The sequence below is a fragment of the Sciurus vulgaris genome, assembly GCF_902686455.1.
Source record: "Sciurus vulgaris genome assembly, chromosome: 4".
Taxonomy (NCBI): domain Eukaryota; kingdom Metazoa; phylum Chordata; class Mammalia; order Rodentia; family Sciuridae; genus Sciurus; species Sciurus vulgaris.
The window spans coordinates 89,515,509-89,528,032 of NC_136464.1; the positions used below are offsets into that span (position 1 = coordinate 89,515,509).

At 42.1% G+C, this 12,524-nt stretch overlaps 1 pseudogene across 1 annotated transcript; it reads left to right on the plus strand.

Moving 5' to 3' along the window:
• Window positions 1-453: 453 nt before the first annotated feature.
• On the plus strand, window positions 454-1,456 carry LOC306660250 (neuropeptide Y receptor type 4-2-like; annotated as a pseudogene). Its single transcript has one exon. The product of its transcript is annotated as a neuropeptide Y receptor type 4-2-like (transcript).
• The last annotated feature ends 11,068 nt before the right edge of the window (window positions 1,457-12,524 follow it).

Below are 12,524 nucleotides of genomic sequence, written 5' to 3' on the forward strand. Positions count from 1 at the left end.
ATGGTTTGGATCTGGGACTCATTACTTATTAGTTGTGTGGCTATGGGCAAGTTGCCTCACATCTCTAAATCTTAGGTTCTTTATCAATGAAATGAGTTGATACCTACATTTCAGAATAAACTAGCTAACATACAAAACATCACATGTGATCCCCAACATGCAAAAGTGCTTCCCATAGGGTAATGATTTTTAGATGCCAGTCTCTTCCCTTGAGCCTTAGGTTATAACTCTTATTGTTCCAGTTCCTTAAGTGATAGCTCCTATTGTCCCATTCCATGGGATGTAAGCAGTTAAGAACCTTCTCCCTGGTCCTTACATCTCCTTGGATTGTATCCTGGAAGCACCATCCTGAATCCCATTTTTCTGTTTGCCTTGCAGACATCACCTGTGAAATTGGCCCCTTAGTTTAAGAGCTTCTAGAATCTTCTAATATTCACCATGAACACCTCTTAATTCCTGGCCTTGCTCTTCCCAGGATCTGCCCAGGGTGAAAACAGGAGCAAACCCAAGGATGTCCTATAAAATTTATCTGACCACTGCCAAGATTCTGTGAATGTGATCATTTTCGTCATTACCTTCTATAGCACTGAGACCATTGTGGGGGTTTTAGGAGACCTCTGCCTGATATGTGTGACCATGAAGCAAAAGGAGAAGAACAACATTACCAATCTTCTTATTGCCAATCTGGCCTTCTCTGACTCCTCATATGCCTCATCTGCCAGCCACTTACTGTCATCTACACCATCATGGACTACTGGAACTTTTGCAAGGCCCTTTGCAAGATGTCATATTTCATCCAGTGTATGTCAATGATGGTCTCCATCCTCTCACTTGTCCTTGTGGCCCTAGAGAGACATCAGCTCATTATCAACCCAACAGGCTGGAAGCCCAGCATCTCCCAGACCTAAGTGGGAATTGTGGTCATCTGGCTCATTGTCTGCTTGCTTCCTAACTAACAATATCCTGACTAACAATATTCTTCCACAAGAACCACATCAAGGCTCTCGATTTTCTGGAGGAGAAGGTGGTCTGTATTGAATCCTGGCCACTGTGCCACCATCACATTATCTATACCATCTTCCTACTACTTTTTCAGTACTGCATTCCTCTGGACTTTATTCTGATCTGCTATGCACAGCTCTACCAGTACCTGCTGAGGCAGGGGTGTGTGTTCCACATGGATACCTACATTTGGCAAGTTGGACAGATAAAGTGGATCACCAGGATGCACATGGCAATGATGACTGCTTTTGCAGTATTCTGGCTGCCCTTATACATGTCTAATACCTTGGAGGACTTGCATCATGAAGTCATCCCTGTCTGTCACAGCAACCTCATCTTCTTGGTGTGCCACCTGATCGCAGTGACCTCTACCTGTGTCAACACTTTCATTTATGGCTTTCTCAATATTAACTTCAAGAAGGAGATCAAGGTCCTGGTGTTCACTTGCCAATAGAGTGCCCCCTTAGAGAAGTCTGAGCATCTACCCCTGTTCACATTACCCACAGAAGTCTCCATATTGTCTTTTAGGCTAAGTGGAAGATCCAACCCCATTGAACCAGGTCCTGGGATTCTTTCTGCTATGTTTCTTGCCAGACCTTTCCATTTAGCTAATTGGACATGAAGCAAGCTTGTGGTGGCACCTCCATTATTTTAGTCAGTTTTTTCCCTGCTGTGACTAAAAGACCCAACCAGAACAACTGTAGAGGAGGAAAAGCTTATTTAGGGACTCACGGTTTCAGCAGTCTCAATCCATTAACAGCAAGCTCTGTTCCTCAGGGCTCGAGATGAGGCAGAACATCATGGCAGAAGACTGTGGCAGAGGGAACCAGCTCACATGATGATCAGGAAGCAGAGAGAGAGAGACTCCACTCACCAGATACAAAATATATACCCCATAGCCATGCCCCCAATGAACCACTTCCTCCAGTCACACCCCACGCACCTCCAGTTACCACTCAGTCCCATCAGGGATCAATTTACTGATTAGGTTAAGTTCATAACCCAATCATTTCTCCTCCAAACCTTCTTGTATTGTCTCACACATGAGCTTTTGAAGGATACCACATCTAAACCACAACACCTATCATTCCTGGATAGTCTGGCAAGATTCAATTTTTGCATTCTTTGCCTTGTGAAGCCTGATAATCAGATGGTCCTGCTATTTACTTTTGGAAGAATTCTGAGTCAAGATTCTGCAGTTCCTGGTGAATCTTGTGACTTGAACCACAGGATTTCAGAGCCAGAGGTGTCTGATTATAATAGGAAGGGTTCATTCTATTAACTCAGCAACAGATGCCTGGCCTGGGAACCAGGGAGTTTTCCCACACCATAAACTTTCAGGCAACCATGAAGTGAGGAAAGAAGCACTTGGAGAAGGAGCTCTGAACTTTGGTCAACTCCTGTCCTCTGAGGGAGATGATGTACGCGCAGATGTGCTTCACAGTTGGTAAGAATTCCGTAGATGCAAGGCAGTGGAATTACTGTTGTACCAGTAGCACATCCAGATGAAGAGGATGGATCCTGATAGTCTTGAGTGCTCAGTGTTCTCTGCAGAGGAGTTCTATAGTTCACACCCTACTACATTGTTTTTCTCATTCACTGGGTTCATTACCTATTATGGACATAAAGTTGCAAGAATTTCAACACCTTGTCAATGACATCTGTATTGTCATAGAGCTCATATCCTCCATGCTTAGGACAGGTTCTGGCATAGGAAGAGAGCTCTAAAAAAGATTTCTACTGGAGATCAATGGTAAAGATGCTCCTTGTTGTTGAGTATTAAACCATAGGCATGTGCCATACTATGGTCCAGCATGGGAAGGAGTCAGGGCTCAGGCTGATGCACTCATAGTCTCTTGCTTGCCTTTCCTGCCTGTCAGGACCTCTCTTGAAAAGGAACCTGGATATAAACTCTGTGGCCATCCCTTGTGCTGACCCACTACAGAGGCCTAGAGTCCTTAAGGCTATGTCTATTGCCTCCTTCATCCATGCCCTGACCACTGAGACAACTTGCCCTAGGTGACAGGCCATGGTTCTTTCAAAATGTTCCCAGGATTTTGGTGTCCCATTGGCCTTCAACAGTAGGGACAGGGATTTCTGAGTCTTACTTAATAAGGCCCTGACTGACTGGAGCAGGGGAGATGGAGAAAGCAAGTGTAAATATCTCCCTCATGGAGGTCAAGGCCCAGTTCCATTGATCCTGAACCAGCTAATGCTTGGTGTGGACCCATAATCTATTCTTACAGAGAAGGACATGTCAAGATTGTATCCTGGCCACCTTGGATGGGTTTTTCCAGCCTGGCTCTTCCCACTGAGACCTCCAGTGGAATGACAATTGGCTAGATGCACCATGGTCTCCTGAGGCAGGGTATTCAGTGCCAGGACTCAAGAATCCTCATTGTGAGAAGACCAGCATTGGCCCTACATGTATGATCTAGTAAAGGGTGAGGCAGTAGCAGACTGAGCAGTCACATGATGTCTTTGGTCTTGGCCTCTGCAAGAACCTGTGCAACTGACTCTTGAGACAAGTGCTCTTTGAGTCATCTATTTCCTTCCTGGAACTTTTTGTCTTGTCTGTCTCAACTTTGGTCACATCTCCCATTGAGTTCTTTTTTTACCCTTTATCCTGAATTTTGAGATGATTTTTTTGAGCCACTCTCTTGGACATAGCTTGTGCTTGTCCTCTGGTGCCATCTGCTGCTTACTGATCCAGGCAACCATCTGTAAGCAAGCCCAGACTCTGGCATCCATCCTGGCAAGATATCATTGATCAAGCTCTCCAAGAATTGAGACCCTCAGTCCTCTCCAGATGATCCATGAAAATGCCTGAAGTTCACCTCTCATTATGAATCTCAAAAGTGCCAAGATGCTTGGGGAAAAATATGCTTTAGGGAACTGGTATACTTGGAGATAGGAGCACCTGGCTGAGAATCTGAAGATAATCGTTATTAGGAATTGGGTGGTGGGCGGAAGCCTCACTGAGCATCTTATGTGCTCCTCCTCCCTTGCTTAGTTTGGCACAGCCCACCGAGTTGGCCGTTTCCTGTTCCTGGTTCCCGATGACCCCCATTGTTTAGATGGCAGATCCTAGACACTTATTCCCCAAAGTATGGTCAGAAGACTAATAGTCTCAGCCTTACTTAGAGCCTGTCAGATATGTCAAATCCTTGTTACTGCTCCAGACCTACTGAAAAAGAATCCATATTTTTATCAAGAGCTTCAGATTAATTATATGCACATTAAAGTTAAGAAGCTTTGCTCTAGGAAACAGATTAACCTGGAGCCTTGGGTTACTGGATGAGCATCTGAAAACACCTACTCTGGGATTTGGAGTAGAGCTGAAAAATCCTTATTGCACACATGTGTCTTCAAACCTACTGTTATTGAAAAAAGTGACTCAATTTTGGTTGTTCACATCATCTCTGACTACATGTGGATGTGTTGCTTGTGAAGCCTTGTCATTCCTTGCCAAATGCGTATCTGTATAGTTCCATTTCATTCAAAGGAAATGTGCCCATTTGCATTCTTCTCTATTTCATTTAAACTATGTCAGCAACAGTTTTCCATCTTGCTGGATATCATTTTTGAAAGTTTTGAATTTGTTTCAGTGAAAGTTGGTACCTCTCAGTATCTCTTCAGCTCCCAGAGGGAACAGAAAATTGACTCTTGCCAACTGCAGTGGGAGCTATCTTTCCTACAGAGGAGCATGATGGTTGGGATTGAGACCCACCCACAAAGTTTGCCTGAGAACCCTCAGAGTGCAACACCTTACTGAATCCTGGTAGTGAAAGTTTAAATCTGCCTAAATCCAGTCTTTCATTTTTAAAGAAATGATATTGACTTGTTTTTCATTATGAAAGTAATCATACTTATCCTTGAAAATATGCAGTATATACAGAAGTAAAGTTTTTAAGAAAGGAAATAATCAGTAGTTCCAGCATTCAAAGATAATCACTATTTACATTTTGGGGACTCGTTTTTTAATTGTATATATACAATTACATATGTATGTCTTTTTAAAACTATGGTTGAGATCTTACTGTGTGTATTTTGGTACTTACATATAATTGTTAATGATTAAAATTATATGTGATTTTAAAGTATTAACCTTTTAAGAAATTTTACTCATTCATTCATTTATTAAAGAAAGTAAGTCAGATATCATCCAAGCTGCTCTAGATACAGTGGTAAATAAAATAGACATGGTCCATTTTCTCTACAGCTTACAGTCCATTGACTAGATATATCTTATGTCCTTGATCATCAATCATTATGCCAGATGGAGGGGTTTCTAGACCTACTGCATGTAGTTCTATGATGAACTACATTGGAATGGTTTCCTTAAGAAAGATTTACAGAAGTGGAATTAATAGGTTAAGAGACATAGACAGTTTTCAAGATTTTTGATTTCCAAAGGGGATGGAACTATTTGTGTTCCCTGACCAGTGTTAGTTTCATTTTGCCCTGGCCATTGTTGAGGATTTACCATTAGCTAAACACCCCTGTCCTGAATTACCTGGGTTGTAGTTTGTCACATTGCCTGCCCCAAGCTATACCCCATGCTGTGGGCACTTATTTTTCCAAGGCCAGCCCTCCATGGTCTAAACACCTTTTAAACACCTTTTAAACAGGGACATATGAACATGAAAGGGGCACTGTTAATAATCCCCCTGGGACAATAGGCAAAACCACTCCAAGAAACTGAAACTTGAGGCCATTCTACTGTAGAAACACCCAACCCCTTTAACAGCGTTTGAATTCAGCACCCTTCATTGTCTTCATACCTACCTTTACAGTTTCTTCGCATCCTGATTTATCACAGGGTCTAATTACAGTGAACCTGAAATTCCCCATCATGCTTGAGCTTTATTCTCTGCACATTTTCTCCTGCCATTTCTACTTCCTTTCTCCACTCATCCCCAATCTCTTACAAGTCAGTAATGCCCTATCTATGTTGCACAAATCCTCCTTCCTTCAAAAACACAAATCCAATGGCACCATTTGTTACAGAATTTATCCCCAAAATATTTGATGGTAGCTTATTATATGTCTGGCATGTGGTAGACAAGACTGAGAAAATTCTACTTTTCATGGAACTTTAATTCATATAATGTAATTGTAATAACTGATCCTAGGGATGGACACAGAGTGATGAATTGGAGAGTTTCCCTGTTATATGTTTGAATAGACACATCCATTATCCCACAGATCTCCAAGCTCCTTGAGGGCAAAGGCAAAGAGGCCCATCAAACATCCCTGTGGCCTATCATATGCCCTTGGATAGAGCAGGCTCTCAACTAACATTTGCCAAATGACTAATTAATATTAAAAGCTTATTTATTTAGTCTGAAGAGAGTTTTCTAACAATTAGTTCAAGATTCTCCATTAACTATGTAGGATCGATCAATGGGAAACCTGAATTTCCATTGATCTTAGAGAATCTCCAGCCCAGGTAGGCTGCCCTTCACCTATCTTCTGGGGTTTGAGGAGAGTGCTTGGGAGCATGGCTGTGTAACCATGGCCTGGAAGTTCCTCCTTGTTTAAATGTCACTACTTACTTAAAACCCATTCCCTCCAACTCTGAAAACAGTTTATCAGGGTATGTGCCAGGACAAAGCTCTTAAAATACATATGCTTTCATTCATAAAGCTCTGAATGAGGCATTCGATTAGTTATTATTCTGACTTCAAGGAAATCAGGCTTAAAATAGGGATATTTTCAGAACAAATAGCTCCAGCTCAGTGATGAAAACCCTGAGATACCATAACTCCGTTAATAGGGAGTCTGCTTAGTGGTGGCCAGCTGCCTGTGCCACCTTGTAAATGTCATGTGTAGTCCCTTCTTAGTTTTGTGTGGGAGGTTTCCACTTGGGCTTTCCTAAACAGAAGGCCTCTTTTAAGTACCTTTTGTTTTATGGACTTACCATCTCTTCAACCTTCACACTTTCAGCTGTGGGAGTTTGTCTCTTAACTCGTCACAACAGGTGTCAGCTGTGAGCACTGGTCTCTCCCCCAGGTTGCTGGGCACTGTCAGGGTGTGCTGCCCTGTGTCGGTGGGGCCTCAGCCACTGGGGTTTCTCACTGATATATTTAACTATTCACAGGCAATGGCCTATTCTGACTTTTGTCTTGTATATAGCTTTAAAAGAAATTTAAAATGCAAGAAGGAAAGAGAGTTTCTAGAGCAAGATATGAATAACCTGGATGTGGAGTTAGATACGCTAATCCTTCATTATTCTCTCTGTATCCCAGTGTCCTGCTTATTTGGAAAATTGCTTCATTCCACCATCTTGATTCTTGACTTTCCAGAAACTGTGCTCATGGTCCATCTTTTCATTTCTCTGGAGAAATAAACATCAAATAATATTCTCTTTGTAATTAAAACGTCTCCCTTTTTTTGACTTGACATTTAAGACAGCCCAGTGAACCTCCCACTTAACTTGAGAGTGAAGGATTGCTGTGCAATCTCACCTCCAAAGAGATTTCCTGTGCAAGTTTGATTATGCACTCATTTAACTTTTCCTAAGTCTTTTTTATCTTGATTGTAAAGGAGGTAGCGTGAACTCTCAAGAGAGTGCAGACTTTGGAGTTAGATATGCCTGAAGTCTTAAAAGATCTTTTTCATAATGTTTCATTTTTTACATTTGTATAATGGTACAGTGTTAGACTTAAGCAGGAAGCCCTCTTTGAAGAGTTTAGTCCAAAATTGTGATAATTTAGGTCTCTAGATTCCAAGGAATGGAATGGTTGGACAATGAAACTGTGAGATGGTGGGGAAGAAACAAGCAGTTCTTGAGTAAAAGGGAACTTTATTGTGGTTTGGACACATTCTCATTAAAGACTGACCAGTTTCCCAAGAAGGCACATAAGGTTACCACTTTTCCCTGAGCCTGACTTTTCATGAAGATGAGCTAACTTTTTACTCAATTCCAGTTTGAAATGTTAAAGAAAGGCCTCTAAATGGCCAGGTTTCAAAAGTTGAATTTTTAATGGAGGCAAAGGAGAAGTGGGGTTTTATAAAAACATGGCAACCCTTTCTCTAGCCAAGTGGTCTGAGGGTGTGATAGGGGAAGAGATTGTTTCCAGAAAGAAGTTGAAATTTGGCAGTAATAATGTAGAGGTTCATGGGCAACTTGAGAGGATTAAACAAGGTAGTATCTGTATAGCAAAGGGCCTCTGATCCATGGTAAACGGATAAACCATTTGTCCAGGCCTAATAACAATAACAATAATGGGGTCTAGCCTGCCAAGTCCCTTATCGCTCAGGAAGAAGAAACCCCATCAATTATTTCAAGAAAATTTCATGCAAAAACTTGTGAACTTGTTATAAAATTGTTATCTAGGTGACTGCAAAGATGTAAATACAGAATAGTAAGTTGTCACAGAGGGATGAAACATGGGAAGCAGCTTCCATGCTAAGAATAGGGAAAAAATGAGAAGAGGTTAAAATCGGGTGCTTGAAGAAGGGGCCTGAATGTACTAGGGTCTTCAAGGAGAGCACCTTGAAGGCTGGTTCTGGAGGTCTTGAAAAACTGCAAACAGGATCCCTGTGCAGCTGTGGGAAGGAGCCTCCACCTATGGAGAAGGAGCTTCAACAGGTCTTGCTCCCAGAGGAGGCAGCAGAGAGGGAGGGACAAGCCTTACTTTCCTCCAACCTGACAGTTTCCCTCCAGTGCCTTGTTTTGGCAGACTCCACTAGGGAGCAGTTGGCCACACAGAAAGGGATTTACAGAGACTCTGTCCTCAGTCATGAAGTGGGACTTTAACAGGGTGTTTGTTGATGAAGAATAGTAGCTTATTTTCTGGCAGGATGCTATTCAAAGAAGACTTTTTGCACATTTTGCTCAATGCCACAGAACTGGTTTGTGATACATCCTTACATCCAGACCTTTGGTCTGATGTCTATTCTCTGCTTGGCACCATATCAGGATTGCTGAAGACTTGACACCTGGCACAGGGCTCAAGCAGAAGCAAACAATTAGACTCCACGTTCCGTGGAAGCTGGGATGTGCTACTTTCTGGTAAATTTATTTCACATCTGAGACAATTTACCAGGTGTGGGCTCCAGTGTATTTCCTTGGGATGTGGGAGTACTCCAGAGTCTTCTGGTGACTTTGGGAAAAGAAATATATTACTCCTCTGAGCTCTAGTCTCTCAGAGTCTCATCTTAACCTTGTGATATAATCTGAGCATGATGATAGAGTACTTTTTAGGGCCCAGAGTCTTTTGGTTTATCCCATTCCTTGCTGAATGGCTAGGGTTCGCCATTAAAGCCTTTCCTGTTGGCCGCTATCAGGTACAGGCCTTCAGACTCCCTTGAGAGTGTGTCTTTTAACAGACTGTGGAGCTGTCTGGTATAGTACCCTCTAGCCACATGTGTGTGACTACTCAGTAATTGAATTGTGATTCATCTACAGTGAAATATGTTAAGTATAAATTTCATCACAGATTCAAAGCTAGCACCCTCCAAAAGAATGGTAATTGTCTCACTGAATTTGTTTAGGTTTATAATGTGTCAAAATAGTACTATTTAAAATGTATTGGTTTAAAGTATGAAAATTGATGTCACTTTTTTCTGTTTACTTTTTAGAATAGCATTAGGTTCCCAGTAAAATTAAGCCAAAAGTAGAAATATCCCACATTCCCAGGCCCCGTAGCACACAGCTGCCCCCACATATCTCCCTCCAGAGAAGTGCATTTGTTATGATCTTAATCACACATAATGATGACCCAAAGTCCAAAATTTACATTAGGGTTCACTCTTGGCTGTATATGTTCTGTGAGTTTGAACAAAGTATAACGATGTGTGTCCACTATTACAGCATTATATAGAGTATTTTCACTGCCCTCAAATTCCTGTGTGCTTCACCTATTTATCCCCCTTCCTTCCAACCCAGACAGGGCATTGCAGTTAGTTGGAATTATACAATATGTAGCCTTTTCATACTGTTTTTTTCCATTTAGTAATATGCACTTAAGTTCCCTCTGTCTTTTCAGGACTTGATAGTCATTCTTTAGTATTGAATAATATTGCATTGTTTGGATGTACCACAGTTTATCCACTCACTTACTGAGCGACATCTTGGTTGCTTCTAAGTTTTGGCAGTTATGAATAAAGCTGCTGTAAATATCCATATGCAGATTTTTGTGTGGATATAAACTTTCAGCCTCCTTGGGTAAATATCAAGAAGCACTGCCGCTGGACTGTACAATAAGAGTATTTTTATTTGGGGGGAAACTTCCAAACATTCTCTCAAATTATCAGTGCCATTTTGCATTGCCACCAGCAGCAGATTAGAATTCCTGTTGCTCCATGTCCTTGCCAGCATTTGGAATTTTCTGTGTCTGAATTTTGATCATTCAGTAGGTGTGGAGCTGCTGTTTGACATTCCTCAACAATATATGGTGTGGAGCATCTTTTCAAATGCTTGTTTTCTTCCTTAGATCTTGTTTGGTGTAATGTCTATTCAAGTCTTTCACCCATTTTTAATTCTTCTTGTTTGCTTGTTGTTGTTTTCAGAGTTCTTGATGTATTTTGGAGAAGAGTGCTTTATTAAATGTGTCTCCTGGATATGTATTTTTCACAGTCTGTTTTGCTTCTCATCCTCTTCATCTTTTTGATCTTTACATGTGGCTACTAGATAATTTCTGATTACATTGTAACTTGTGTTCTCTTCTGGACAGTGCTGCTGTGGAGCTACTCACAATCCATGTGGTGTCAAGAGAACAAGGGAACCCTTGAACCCTTTAAGCTTCAACATGTTGTTCCCCCATCTATCATCTCAAGCACCTGGGTCTTTCATCACCTATGAGATCAGAGGGTCCCTGGCTGTGGGCAGGGCCAACTTGCCTAAAGCCCAGCCTTGGGGAATGGTGTATGCACCTAGTGCAGTTTGACCTCATTATTCATTGGCACTTCCTCTGTTCTTGGTGTCATTGAGACCCTTGCAGATAGGCAGGTCCAAAACAACTACAGTGTACAATGAGGAGTTCAGATATAGAGCCAGAACTTTGGTGAAGAGCCAGTCATTCTCCATGAGGTTGTGTGGAAGGATATGTCTAGGAGATAACCAGGTAAACAGACTAGGAAAAGTCAGAGAACAACATGAGCAAAAGTGGGGTAGAGGGTGCACCTGGTAAGTGTAAGGACCTAAAGGGAGTGGATCTGGTGCATTTGGGAACACCAAAGTGGTTGAGGGTGAGTCTGTATGGTGACATGAGATGCAATGTGTAAGTTATCCCATCTCTAGCTGAACAGTTTGACTCTGTTATATAGGTGAGGAGAGGACTCCAAGGGATTCCTGCATGAGCTGCCATCATTAAGTTTGAGATTTGGAAAGCTGCCTTTGTCTCAGTGAGAAGGGTTTCCTTGGAGTAATAACTAATATGTTCAACTGATTCCAGGTATCCTCTTTCTCTGCAAGCTGGCCTCAGGGAGAAGCAGATCTTTTGCAGAAGTCCAAGGAAGCTTGCTGTAGCTGATTCTGGAAGAGGATCAATCCTGGTAGGATGCAGCTGGAACTCCAGCCCCTGACTGCACTAGAGAGGGACTGCTATTCCTTGATCATGAGGTAGATTATCAGATTTCTGCACACCTCACTATTACTGGATCCTAAGTCCTGGTACTACCTGATGAGAGGCTCTGCTTCTTTGACTATTACAAGCCAAGGGTCCAAGGTCACTTTCCTGGAGTCTGACCTCAGCCCAGCTTGGTCCCTGTGCACTGCCCTGTACATACTTGTCAACATACTTGCACCTGAGCTTATCACTGCAGGTTTCTATCCATAAACACTGCTCCATCAGGCAGTGTGTGGAATGTCAAGCTATTTTTCCTTGTTTATAAGGAGTTTGGGGCTTCAAGGCCATTTCCACACCTTTTGCTTTAGCTTGCTAAGGCGATGATGCTCTCATTTATAAGCATAGAGTCCTGTGGAATGCAGGGATCTGGAAGAGGAGAAGCTATGATAGGGAACCCTAATTGGCTGCATCCTCCTAGCCTTTCTCTCACCATCCTCATTCTGGCCCTACAATACATTTTCCAGGCTTGCCCACAACCCAGAAGTTATGGGGCTCTGTGTCCATCCAAGTCCTACACTTGTCCAGAATGAGGGCCTGGCCATTCAACCAAAATCAATGTGTTATTTTGGCTGTCTTCTCATTGTTTAATGGGCTGTGCATAACTTCTTCACCGGGGTTTGGAAGTCACTAAGTTCTAAGTTGAAGTTTCCATGTTAGTCAAATGGGGTAGAATATTAGACCAGAATATTTTCAGGAATCTGTGCTCTTCTTTGAGACCATTTCTTTATTTTTATGGGAACTAGAATAAATTTGTAGCCCCTTGACCTTTCCATGGAATCAAACAGAGGACAGAATCACTGTCAGGACCAACAGGTGGAATACCCAAGACACAGTGGAAACTCCATAATTTATGTTAAAATCACTGCCTCATTTTAATGAGCACCATCCTTATTTTTCTGGCCTTGCACCCCAGGCCACAGTTCAGTCAGTTAACTGAAGTTAACA